Source organism: Corvus kubaryi, unplaced genomic scaffold, assembly GCF_017639235.1.
Source record: "Corvus kubaryi isolate FWS band 111438036 unplaced genomic scaffold, C.kubaryi_AGA036_p1.0 134, whole genome shotgun sequence".
Taxonomy (NCBI): Eukaryota; Metazoa; Chordata; class Aves; order Passeriformes; family Corvidae; genus Corvus; species Corvus kubaryi.
Window position 1 is genome coordinate 5,811,511 of NW_024580668.1, and position 13,781 is coordinate 5,825,291.

Genomic DNA, 13,781 nt, shown 5'->3' on the forward strand with positions numbered 1-13,781 from the left:
TGAGCCAAAACCAGGGGCTTTTACATCATCTATGAATTAAATGCTCGCAGTCTTGTTTCAGCATTGAACAAATCCCCTTCTCCTTCCCACACACAGGCACACAAATCACCCCAGTGCTGCGGAAGGTCAGACCAGGAGACTAGAAAGTCTGTCACAGTCTGAGACTGAGCCAAATGAAGTCCTGGTAAAAAGCTGCTGAAATTACATTCTGGATTGAAATCCCTGAAACAAAACTATTTTCTTTCCTCCTTGCAGCAGCATTTGAGCCTCAAGCTTAAGAACAGGTGAGTACACCCTGAGGCACACAAGCAGGATAAGGCAGACCTGGACTTTTGCCAGCAGGAGCAGGGCAGGGAAAAGGGGCAAATATCAGGCAGAATTTTTGTGGGCACTATGAATTTTTGTCATCTTTCCACACTGACACAGCTGTGTTGTCAGTGGACAAGGTCATGCTCACTGTGGGCACATCATTTAACACTGTGCTCACCTCTGCAGGCAAGCCTGGTGATGTGCCCTGCCCTTTTCTGCAGGTGGCCTGACCACAGCAGCCCACCTGGGCTTGCTTTTTCTTGAGGGATTCAACACCCTTTAGGAAAGCTGCCAGAGACTGAGGTGTGCTGCTGGAGGTCAGTGCTCAGACCCCGCTGCCAGATCGTGTTATGTTACCAAATCCCAATAAAGCTGGATTCCCTGACTTAAAATACTTTTATTTGCTAAAAAAATAAAGATGATTTTTTTTTCCCCTCCCTTAAGGCCAGCATCCAGGAGAGGTCCAGCTTTATCCCAGATTCTGGTCTGGGCAGAGTCACATTCCTGCAGGACAGTTGTCACAGAGGTGATGCCACATTTGTGCACTGCATAAACATAAGGGAGCACCCTCCCCTGCATGTCCTCTGCTGCATAAACAGAAACCCCAGACAAAGCTGGACTTGAAAAAAAAAGGCACAGATTGCTTGTGCCTGCACTTCATTCCCAAGGCTCGGCTCAGCTCCTTCATAAAAGATCTCCATCTGACCCGCAGAGCCACCTCCAGCCCCTGGTGTGCAGGTGACGCTGGGCTCTCCTCGAGGATGCCCCTGGGCACGGAGCCGTGTGCCAACAGCTCCCTCTCCCCAGCCGCCAGCGGGAGCATCCCACCGTCTCCTTCTCCCACTCCCTCTCTGTGTTTGCTCACTGAGACAGAAGCAATACCAGTTTGCAGCACAATAAACCATGTAAAGGAAGCATCAATTAACTAGAATACACGGATATAGTATTTAATTAACTGTTAGGCTCACAGTTACCGTATGATGTCATGGAAACCTCGAATCTCCTGGGTGCTGCCTCACACATGCCAACTGGGAATTGGAGCCATCACAAATCCCATGTAAAGTTTGAATCCTGACATTTTTAATTAAAGAAAAAAAAAAAAAAAAAGAAAAGGAGATTCTGACTCTCATAAGTACCTTTTAATTGATATAAACGTGAGCACATCTTTGGTACTCCAGGAGTCCTGGGTGGGATTGCTCCCCCATTCAAGGCCACTGTTGCCAACCAGGGCTTTGTGTGGAGGAACCACAAGAATGAGCCCAGAAGGCTCTATGGAAATAAAAAAGAGGGCAAAATCATACTGGATGGGTTTTCAAGGATATAAGAAGATATACACTACATTTACACTACCTTTGGTATGAGGATCTCAAAGTACTTTGCAAAACAAAAATCCAAACGTCTGAGGTTGTTTGAACAAGGGCGTGTAGTGACAAAAAGGGGAGTGGCTTAAAACTGAGAGAGAGTAGGTTTAGATTGGATATTGGGAAAAAACTCTCCCCTATAAGGGCACTGAGGCCCTGGCACAGCTCACCCAGAGAAGCTGTGACTGCTCCACCCCCGGAAGTGTCCAAGGCCAGGCTGGATGGGGCTGGGAGCAGTCTGGGATAGTGGAAGGTGTCCCTGCCCATGGCAGAGGGTTGGAAAAAGATGGTCCCTTCCATTCTGTGGCTCTATAATTTCCTGGTTCCTAATTCAGTATGGAAGATCATTTAAGTCTACAACTTCTTGTTCAGCACATTCCAGAGAGGCATCCAGCTCTAGTTCAGATACTGAAATAATGTAGCCTCATCTGTTTAAGAAGTAAGAGGTATTTTACAGGATTTACAGCTGAGGAAACTGAGGCAAGGGGAGGCTGGGACCATAGATCCAAAAGTCAGTGGCTGTTGAGAGCCAGAGCAAGGAACAGAGCTGAGTCACTCCACACATGCTTGTGGTGACCAGTGAGAGCCAGGTAGAAGGACTGGCACCCTCACATGCTGCTGGCAATGTCCAAGCACTTCTAATCCCCCAGGAAGCACCCAGCATCCCTGAGCATCCCTGCTCACACCGGGTCTGTCAGGGCCTCTCACACCCCAGCACTTGCTGTGCCTCCTTGAAGAGCTGTTCTATAATGCACAGGGTCTGGTTTCCACAGGACCAGGCAGCAGCAAGTATTGGAGTGGGATCCTTGCCGCCCATGAACAAATGCCAACAATCAGCCTCAAGCAACATCCCCACAGAAGTAATTTTACTTCTCCAGCTGCAAACATTAATACTTTCATTCCATCTACTGCAAGATATTTGTTGCCCAATACTAATTTAGTCCCAACACCTTGAATTGCAGGAAAAGTCCTGTATTAAAACCCATCAGGCTGAGATGCCTACCTTCCTTTAGCACTTTGCCAGTAGAGCATTAGACTTACACAGACCCAGACAGGTAAGTACAGTATTATTTTCCGTGAATGAAGGTGTGTGTTCATTTCCTGTATCCATTGTCTGTGTTTATGTGGGAATTAGTTTATGGATCACTCTTGACAGAGCTACAGCGCCCTCCCTTAAGGACATTGCTGATATATTACCTTTGAAAGAGAATCACAATTTATTCATTCAAACACGGAGCTAAAGATAGATGCGCCCTGGAATATTTTGAAATATTGCATTATATATAAAATGAAATAGGGGGAAGCTAAATTATACAGCTATAATTACTTAGAGTTCAGGTGGCATTGTAAATAATCTATTCACAACTCGCTCAGTGTTTATTATGTCAGAGCAGAGCAATATAATTAACATGGTATAGATGGGAACTGTGCAAGGCAGATGCCTGATACACCCAGATCAAACCCACTAGGACACAAGCACAAAAACACACAAACACATGCGATGCCATTCATAAAAATTCATGTGAAAGTGAGGAAAAATGAGAAAAAAAGGAGCAATTTGAGAATGCTGATGCTTCAGGCCTGCCAACAGCACCAGCACCTCTTTGGAACAGTCATAGTCAAATTTATGGATGTGCTTCAGTGTTTGCATAGCAGGGGCAGAGGTGGTTTTGCATTGACTGTGTTCATGCTACCTATGAAATTCTTTCTGTGCTGCTCTAAAATTGGCTTCGTGGCTGTTAGAAATGAAATTGTTACAAGGAATAAGAAGCTGTCAAACAAAACTTGGAATCTGAAAGTCATCGTCCAACCCTTCCCCACAAATACACAAGTTCAGATGCCAGGACTGAACTGCCTGGAAATTATTAAAAAAGCAGTTAGGCAAAAAACCAAGGAAAATATCAAGGGAATCAGAATACATTATAAAGGGGGAAAAAACTCTAACATCAAAAGTGCCAATACAGCAGTTACATTTATAAGAAAAGATCTCCTGTTTTACCTTGAAATCACAGGATTTGTGCAAAGTCTTGTTTCCAAAAATCTCTGCTCACACAATAGAATTCATATTTACCTTAGCACTGAAGCAATGTTTTAGAAACACATGAAGGTGCCTTTCACAGGCTCAAAGGAGGAATGAGATAAGCAGGTGGCAAACAAAGTCCACTAAAGAAACAGAAAGCTTAGAGGAATAGCTTTTCAAGAGGGTTGGTTTGGGGTTACCATTTCCCTATGTATTTTTTTTTCCCAATTCTGTTTCTGTATCAGGGAAGAAATACAGCAGGGGAACAAAACTCCATCACTGCTCCCAAACTGGAGGTGAGAAAGTGAGGCAGGAATCAGATTTTTCCCTTTACACCTACTTTTCTCTTCTGTAATCAATGTTTGTGGACAGTTTATTACCTGCTTCTCCATTGCAGAGACCCAATAAATATATGAGCAGAGGAGTTTGAAGTTTGCTCTTTCATGGGTTTATTGGTCCAATCTCTTTTCTCTAGAAGCCAGAGAACTTCCCCCATCAGCCACCAGATCTCCTCTACTATTAAGACTTTATCATACCCTCCAAACAGGAACCAGAGCAAGCCCAGAGGACACATCCTTTGACTGTTGGATTTGGTGATCTTAGAGGTCTTTCCCAACCTTAATGACTCCATGATTCCATGACTGGAAGGGCTGCAGCCCAGCCTCCCACAGCACCAATATCACCAGGATTTGAACACACGATTTCTACTGAAGATGGAGAAGTTGCCCAAATAAGTTCAGTTTAAAAAAAATACCATCATTCCAATCAGCTGCACTGAAATCACAATTTCCTTTTTCCTGCAGTTGAATTGGAGGTAGAAAACATGTCCTTAAAGAGTTTTGGCCCAGCACAGAGCTTGTTCTCGGCCCATCTCATCACCTTGCAGCAGAGGTGAAAGCAGGCTGGAAGTGATTCAGGAGGCTGGATGCAGAGCAGAAGCAAGTGCTGTGTCTTTTATTAAACAGCATCTGCCCTTCTACTGGATATATTACTTTATGCCAAGTGGTGTGGATTTTTTTTTTTAAGTAAAGAATATTTAACGTCATATAACAAGAAAAATGGTCCCTTAAATTATTTGTGGCATGTCCTCTGTGCTGCAGAGGAACAAAGCTCACTCTCCCAATGTGCTGCACCAGAGTCCAGGAGCAGTGGTGACAGTCAGGAAAGAATTTATGGTCCCTGGGGAGAGATCTGCTTGGGTCCTGCAGAGCAAGATAAAATATTTGAGGGTTGGGGCTTTTTTTCCTTCTTCTCCATGGGGATAGCAGAGATGAAAGATGTAAATCCATCTCCCTGGGACCAAGACTCCACCAAAACACCTGGAAGTCAGACTTTGACTTGCAAAAGGAAAGTTAATCTAGTTTTGTTTTCAATGCACTTTTCTGCGTTCCTAAAAAATTTCATGGCATGAACGGGAATTCTCCAAAGGCAAAAACCCAACTCTGAAAAAGGCAAAAGACAGCAGCACACCGGGTTCCATTCCCCTTGGGCCTTCATGATGTTTTGTTTTTTTTTTAATGGGATGTCTTTGTGGCATACTTTGTGATTAACATGATTTGGGAATACTTGCAGAGGTCACTCCACTGAGGTATGACCATGACCTGCCTCGTGCTTTTAAATGCCTCTCGCTGGCTGCTCCCTTAGGGCAAGGCTGAGCTCAGGACTCAGTTAGTGGTCACATCTTGGAGACAGGAGCCAGCATGACCCAAAGGCCGCCACCAAAGGAACAGCAGCTTTTCTGTAGTCTCAGTGGTGTTTTGGATCTGGCTTGTAACTCCTGTGTCACCACAATCTTCAGTGGTGCCCCTTTATTTGCAAAGTCTTTTCTACCTTGTCAGCCAGAAGGGCCCAGAACAGCTCAAACAGGTAAATTATTTAAAGTGCTGATCCTGCCTCAAAATCTGCTATGGATTATCCATCAACTCCAGCCCAAGCACATGGAACATTTTCTTCAGCAAGTCAGCAAGATTCAAGAGTGACAATCTCTGGCTGATGCAAAGTGCCAAAGGATCATTTAACCAGGAAGTGCCATAGCAATTAATACTACCTAAAAAATCACTCTAATTTTTAAGCACATCCCATGAGCACACAGGTGCCTTCAAAGCTGAGTTTTTAAGCCTGAACCACACTCACCTTTAATACAGAACAAGGTAGTGACAGGGTTTGAATGGCAGCACCAATGCTGCTCACACATCCCCACCAAGGGGTCCTATTTCCTGCAGGCTGTTGCGAATTGCACTCAGCACCACCTTGGGAACAAAAAAAACCCAAGTCAATCCCATGCATAGGCTGGAGGAAAACAATTTGTGCCTCCAGGTGGAAAATGTTAAAAGTTATAAGCAGGTTTGCTGCCCACCCAAAGCAGGCACCAGCATCCACACACTCACAGGGCACCTCTGGTCTCAGCCTGCTTCAATTCCAACAGCACTTTTTTTTTTTTTTTTTTTTGCCCCAAGACTCCCAGAAACATCCCTCTTTAAGAGACTGATTTCTCTGGAAATCAGCACATCAGCAAACTGCACATTCCACTTTCTGGTAGGAAGATTTCAAAGGTGGCTGCAGTCCTCCCTTCTGCTGCAGGGAAGTGGAACTAATTATCCCACAGTTCTGAAGCACAAGTTTGGCCCCTGGATTCCCACCCAGGCAGTCCCAACACATGGGACAGTCTCTCCTACCAGAGCACCAAGGCACCCTGGAGGGAGTGACAACAGTAATGAGAGATTTGATCTTCTTATATTCATTTAGAAAGATGTTTATGGCAGGCTGGCATGAATTTCAATTCAAACCTCACTCTCTTCCCATAGCATCTGCAGCTCTCAGAACCTGCAAGTGTAGGCAAACACACTGTTCTTTAAAAACTGAAGATGTAGGTCAAAATTAAAAAAAAAAAAAAGTTATGAGAGTCCTGCGTTATCTGAGCTCTTTTACGGTTCCACCAAGGTGTTCAGGTGTCTCAGCTCTGTTAAAAAGAAGGGCTGACCATAAAAACTGGTCTCTGTGCATGGCTGATGACACCTCTCGCAATGTTATGGAGTTAGAACCAGCTCCATTTCACAATGGACTTGAATCCTCAAATGTGTGCAAATATTTAGACTTTTACTGCTCAAGACCAGCAAGCTCTAGAACAGAATTGCTGCAAGACTGAGACTGAAATGGTGAGGAGCAGAAACAAATGCTCCCCCCATCACACAGCACCCCAAAATCCTGATCCCAGACCTTGTCCAGGCTCTCCTGGGCCCCAGTCCTCTCATGGCACCCTCAGCAATAGCCAGCTCCCCTCAGCAGCAGTTCAGACCAAGGCTAATTGTATTTGAATCTACAGGGCACCAATTTTCCAGCGAAGGGGTTTTAATCTAACATGCAGATCTCTTGTCTACATTCACGTCACCCCAGAGACCCATAACATAGGTCATTTGTGCATACACAATCTCAGTAATAGGATGCACAATTTTAAAATGGCTAAATCTGTAGCATAGAAAAAAATGTTATTACAGGAGGAAAAAGAAAAGATTAGCTCACAGGCTGAGATCATGTTTGCCAAGTTTCCACCCAGAGAATTATTCCAGTACCGAATTCTCTGCTACCAAAATAACGGGTTTATACAGCAGGCATTGTGCCAGCTTTTTGGCTATAATTATAGTGTTTTCCTCTCTCAAGTTCCTTATTGATATCTGGAATTTTTTTTTTTTTTTAAAAAGAGGAGGTGGAGAAGTGATTTTATACGTTCAACAAACTACAGCAACACTTGATGCAGTTAAAAAAAAAAAAAAAACAGGCAAGTTTTAACAACCTGCCAGCCTCCAACTTCACAGGAAATGTCAGTGCCACTATCAGACTTTAGAGAAACCCCAGGGATCCATTACTGCAGTTTGAAGATGTCCCTGCACTTCCCTTTTAAGTAAACGCCGGAGCCGCTTGCTTCATTCGGCTGCTGCTGCGCTGCACAATATTCCTTTGAGGAGACGCTTTGCAGTGACAAAATAACTGCTGACAATGTGAATACCGACTTCATTTTAATTTTGTTTTACATTTTCTTTGGTATGTTTTGATCCTAAAAATCTTTAGAGTGCAATTTTTTTTATGATAATAAAGCAACTATTTATACAGTACCACAGAGTCATTGCTCCTCCCCCCCGCCCCTTTCCCTTTTTCCTCCCCCATCCAAAGGGAGGGGGTTGTGAAGGAATGACACATCCTCAGCACAGGTTCAGTAAAGGAAAGAGGTGGTTGGGAAGAGAAACACCCTAGAAAAAGAGGTGACACAAAATAGGGCAACACTTCTCTTCTTTTGCAAGCTGTAAAAACAAACATTGAAGAACATGACGTCAACATGACTGTCAGGGAATCGAGCCCTTGCCACAGTCAGTTCTTGTAGAAAATGCTGCTTCTCCATCCCATCTCCATCCCAAAAGAAGCAGCCAAGGTTAGTAAGTCCCAGCTGAGGAATCTCTTTTTCAGGGATGCATTTGACTGAAACCTTGGATTCCCTGAATCCAGGATATTAATAATATACTTCTGAAAACAAGGCTTTTTCATCATCTTTTATAATTCTGGGAAACTTTACAAGCCCTTAAATTAAAATTCCATCAGCCCTGAACCCAGGAACAATTAGCCCAGCTGAGATGATTCCTGATAGTCTTCTGCATATAATAACCAATATCCAATATACCTCAACATTGTGAGGATCTCTGTAAATGAAGTGACATCTCTTGCTGGACAAAGCCTGGAAATGTTATCCTTGGGTGATAGGAATCCTAAGGGGACAACTATTCTCCCTCGTTCCAAGGCTTACTTAATTGTTCCAGTTGCTGGAAATTTTAAACAATTTCCCCAGCCGCTCTGCCAAGTTGCGTTAAGCTCTTTGTCTGGCTGATATGCCAACCAAAGGCACAGGGAGATAAGGAGAGCTCTGGGAATTGCACAAGCCGACTTACAGAGCCAGAGTTCCCCCACCCCAGCTCCTGCCTTCAGCTTTGCCACTACTTCTACTGCTTATTATTATTGTCACATCACTGGAACCAGCAGCTCTTTCACCTCCAGCGCCTCAGCTGCACTTACACGAGAAGGACTCTAAAAACAGGACCTGGTGTTTAACACCTTCTTTTTGTTCATCTCCCTTCTATATTTGCCTTACTTTCCAGCAAAATTATACATATTATGCTATTTATTTCAGTATTCCAACAGCAGAGTGGGCGTGTCTAAGCACAGATTCATTGACTGCATTTGCAGTTATTTCCCCAGGTCAGATTTTCAGAGGTGATAATGGTGGGAAGTGTCTGAATTTCCAAGAATGAGCTGAGCCGCAGCTGAAATCAATCTTCTGGATTTTTAAGCAGGTGGACAGAATTTGGGCTCACTCTCCTATGGTGATCAAACAGCACAACAGGTCACTGATAATATGTTATTTTATGGCATTTAGTCATAAAAAATGTACCTTCTTGCAAAACATGTCCTTAATGAGCAAAAAATTGCTTCATTACTATCTCAACCATCTTTGCTGCCTAGACAAAAAAAAAAGTTAACAAAACCCCTTTTCTAAGGTATCTCCTCCCAGGATCAAACTACGATGCAAAGGCCAGGGCATTTAGTGGAGGGTTGTGGTCTGTAGCTCCAAGAAGCAAAGGTTGATTATATTGGATTTCAGAAAGGCTAAATCTTCTCTGAGAAGCAGTTATGAGAATCATTGGGGGCTCTCTCCTTTTAAATGGACCTTTCCCATCAGATCCATGAGCAGGTCATTGACAATACCGTGAGGGATCCTTGGAAGGGATTGATCATTGATATTTCCAACCCTAATTCTAGGGTTGTATGACTATTTCATGACTTGCAAGCTTGCTGGGAGCTTGGAGAAGACAGTGTGACCTCTCAGACCTTGCCCTCCACTCACCTGCACAGTTGTTTGTCAGTGCAGCCACAGCGCTGGTCTGCACCCCAATGGCAGAGGAGCTGCTCTTTGGCACAAGACCTCCTCCCTTCAGTTTTGGCTAAAGGAACTTGCCAAAGGGTTCAACTTCCAGAACAAAACAAACCTCATTAGACTTCCTGACAGATTGCCCTCACACACCACATGGCTTTAGTTTCACCCCAAACCTTCATGTCAACATTTATATTTGTTTCAACCTCAGGAAGTAGAAGCATCCAGTTTCCTGGTAGTTCTTAAAATATCACTCATTTTACCTAATCCATTTTAGCTCTGCATGAAGACAAACTTCAGGACAGACCTTCAAATTGGCATGAACTTGGGCCACTTCAGCACTGACAGTATTTCTAAAGGTTTGAAGAGCCAGTATAATTTCAATATCATGTTCTGTTTTGCAGCGTTATGTCCAGGGATTTTCTAGCTCTACACTATGACAGGGAAATTTTCCTTTTCCATATCCCCTTTTCCCCATTATAACAGTACCAGGATATAGAAGTGTGCAAAAAGGAAGTGTCTTCTCTCTACAGTCCTTTTTTCCTTCCTTCTCCAAGAAAAAAGCCAACAGGAGCCCGGAAGGACCAGGAGAAACTGCTCTGCAGTCTTCTAGTTCAAGCTTGTTACCAAGTTAAAAATCAGAACTGATGTCAACACTGGTGGTACCAGCCCACAAGTGTTTCTCCTCCACCAAAATGATTTTTTAGAACACTGTGATTTCCTATCTCTTTAAAATGTTTTCAAACCTGAAAACTTTTTATAAAATATTTTGGGGCAACAAGTGAAACATTTGAGCTAAAAAAACTTGAACTGTAGCTTGAAAAACCCCTTAACACTTTTTGCAAAAGCTGTTTTCAAAAGTGGGAGGTTTTCCTCCCCAGAAAATATGGAGAACATCGTGTACAGGTACTTGTTCTGCTAAAAAGACATTTTCATTTCAAAAATTCCTAAAATATGCTCCCTTCAGGAATCAGTTTTTAAAATACACTGATTGTTTTGTTTTGTTTCAGGGGGACACCAGCAGTGACTGAGCAGGGGTAGCAGTGCCTGCCCTCACAGCTACACACAGAGCAGAGCATGTTTTCCACTGCAGATTCAGCAGGCAGGACAATTATCCATAACTCTCCATTTCAGCAGAGCTACAGTGCTTTAGAGCTGCAAACCTGACCCATAGTCCCTACTCCTGGACGTTTAAAGCTCTGATTTGTGCCCTCCCATAGCAAAGAGCCCCACTGGTTTCCCTGGGACCATCCAAGCCCAGTGGCATTAGAACCCCCTGTGCCCCCCGCAAGGTTTTCCCTGCAAGTCGGTAACGCTCAGCTCCCGACCTTAAACCGATTTCATGGTAGGGTGGAGGCAACAACAGCCTCTGACATCGGCCTCCACCACGGTGTCACAAGCTTTGCCACTTCAGCAGGATGGGTGTTTGCCAGCAGGAGCAGGCGGCTCAGGATGCAGCCTGTATTCCTTCCTTGAAAACAAAATATATTAGTTTTAAATGCAAGTCGCAGCTTACAAATGCCAAGAAATTCCTCTTGCCACATGAATGTTTCCAGAATGCTGTGCTGAATTAAATGGATTCAGCTTGCCTTCAGATCCACACATACAAAGAGACAGCTTGATAGATAAATACATTTAGGGTGCAGACAGCTCTGGTCAGTGGACAATTAAGGATGGAAAGACGATGGTGCCTGGGTAGCTTCAGATCCAGAGCACAAATTATTCCTGCTAGAGAATTCTATTAGTAATATTTGCATCTTGCTAATAGAAATCCAATTACTCAGAATGACTCTGAGCACGTTATCCATTTTTAGCAAAATTTGCCTTATTCTGCAAACAGGTTTTTGCTTGATCGTCACTTTACTTTTGTTCCCGCGGTCCTCTGGGACGCAGCATCCTTCAAGGACATGTCAGAGGAGCATGCTATCCCGTCAGCCCCTCGCTTTGAGGCCTAGCAGCTGAATCACCCCCAGCCCTATTTTCTTTTCCAGTGTTAGATTAGCGAGAGGGCTTATGACCTGCCATCTGTCACTGCAGTCTGCTGACTGTGAGGCTCTGCTCTCGCCACAACATTGCTGAGGAGGTGGAAGGCTCTGGCGGGGGAGGAGGGCAGGGGAAAGAGCCTTTCCATCCTGCTGCTGCTCCTTGCTCCAAAGCCATCCCTCAAAGCCTAGCCCAGCAGAGCATGCACCAGGGAGGAGCAGCACCCACCACCGAGGGTTTTTGGTTTGGCTGAGGGGACATTTGCCATGCAGGGGCTCTGGTGATGAAGTGTGGTGGTACCTCGGAGGCAGGCGGCTCTGGACCTGCGGCTCCCGCATGCTGTTTGATCACACCTGCTGAAGCTTTCCCAGCCTTGCCAGGGAGAGCCAGGCAATGTGACCATGCATCTGGCTTCCTGGCAAGGAGAGGGATGCCTCTGGCCCCATGCCAGCACAGTCCATCTCCTCCTGAAAATAGTGCGCTGTTTAAAAAAAACCCCACCAAAATCCGCACACCCCGCTGCGTGCACAGAGCCAGGGCACAGCTTTGTCACCCACCAAGGATGGGTGACCCATGTGGCCTGCCACAGGACCAGAAGTGCAGAGGGTTTGGGGAGAAAGCAATGCATCCACTGCTGAATTTTCCTGCCTGGCTTAGAGGGTTCTGACTGCAAAGCTCCTGCCCTGAAGAAAGGAAATAACTTCTCATTGCAGCAAGGAGTCATAAGACAGCAACTCTCCTTGCAAGCCAAGGGAAGGAGTGTTCCCACCTCCTGTTGGTTTGCTTGGAAAAAAAAAATCTCTGTAGAACTTCTCCAATATTTTCCACTGAGTCTCAGTATAATTGTACCAAAGCTCACCAGCTCCATCCCTGCTACAGCAGATGGGACTTTTTCAGATCAACTTATTTCTGTCTTAAAAACAAGACAATGTACAACGTGAGCAAACACCAAATCATTCCAGTTGCGGTATCAAATTTCTCCCCACGGCAATTCTTCACCCTCCAGTTCCTGAAATGGTTTCTACTTCAATGTCTAGCCTAAATTCTGCTCTCAGTATCTCTGCTGGGATATGCTCAGGTCGTTTCCACCCAGCAGCCACTATTGTTATAAAACCATGAACATGTATGGAAAACCCAGCAGTCTGAGGATCAGAAACCTGATTTGGGACTTTGTGTGTCAGCAGCAAGGGTGAACCTGCCCATACATTGAGCTCTGGTGCTCAGGGAGGGGCAGCCCTCCAAACTGGCCTCCAAATAGGTCCCCTGCCTTCTGCATTTGGGTCTGTCAGCACTGGGCTGCTCACACCCTCCCATGTCGTATGAGAAACCTCCAGAGATGTTTCTCTGACTGAGAAGGAAGAAAGGACTCGCGAAACCAAAGGAAGGGAGCAAGTTAAAATATTTCCCCAGCCTGAAATTCCCTGGGATTGTTTCAGCAGAAGCTGATCCAGCTCTGGAGATCCAAGCAGCCTCAGCCAGACCTCTTTTCACTGGAATAGGGCAGGACAGGGGTACACTGCCACCTTGCCAGAGCATTTCTTTATACAGAGACCCTTTTGTATCCACAGGTAAGCATGGAAATAAGCCTTGCACACCATGGTCAGATGCCACGTCCTGCCATCCCTTTCCAAACAGTGATCCATCCAGCAGATGGTATTGTTGACAAGGAGCCTGTGAAACTGGCACTGCCAGTCCTGCCTTCCCCGCAGTGGTCCATGACCTCACCGCAGAGCTGTTCGGGATGTTGCTAAGGCACATGTGGGCAGTCTGGTGTTCACCAGCAGATATTTCCAGAAATAAGATTATACCTCCTCCTAATTGATATCAGCAAGAGCCACCAAGCCAGGGCGAGCCTCCCCCGGGCACCCCCATCCATGCTGTCGCCCAGAGCATTTTATCTGGATGTAGTATGAAGATTTTGGCCTCATGGGCATTCAGAAATCCCAGAGAAGTGGCCCCTGGACACACAGAGATCATCTCAGCGCATTTGGGTTTGCTGCAAGTGGTCAAGCTATTTTTGCAGCATATGTGTAGCAGGCCAAACACAGCTTGAAGAATCACTGGACATGTGTGTATGTGCACATATTTCTGCACCAGAAGCCTCCATCAGGAGCATGACACCTTTTATCATAAGACAGCAGGACCCAAACATCCAGCTCCGCTCTGAAGCCACGCACACAATTTGAGTGCAGAA

At 45.0% G+C, this 13,781-nt stretch overlaps 1 long non-coding RNA gene across 1 annotated transcript in view; it reads right to left on the reverse strand.

Moving 5' to 3' along the window:
- The window catches only part of LOC121673367, a 122,294-nt gene that overhangs the window by 83,883 nt on the left and 24,630 nt on the right, over nucleotides 1-13,781 (reverse strand). The window lies entirely within an intron of this gene.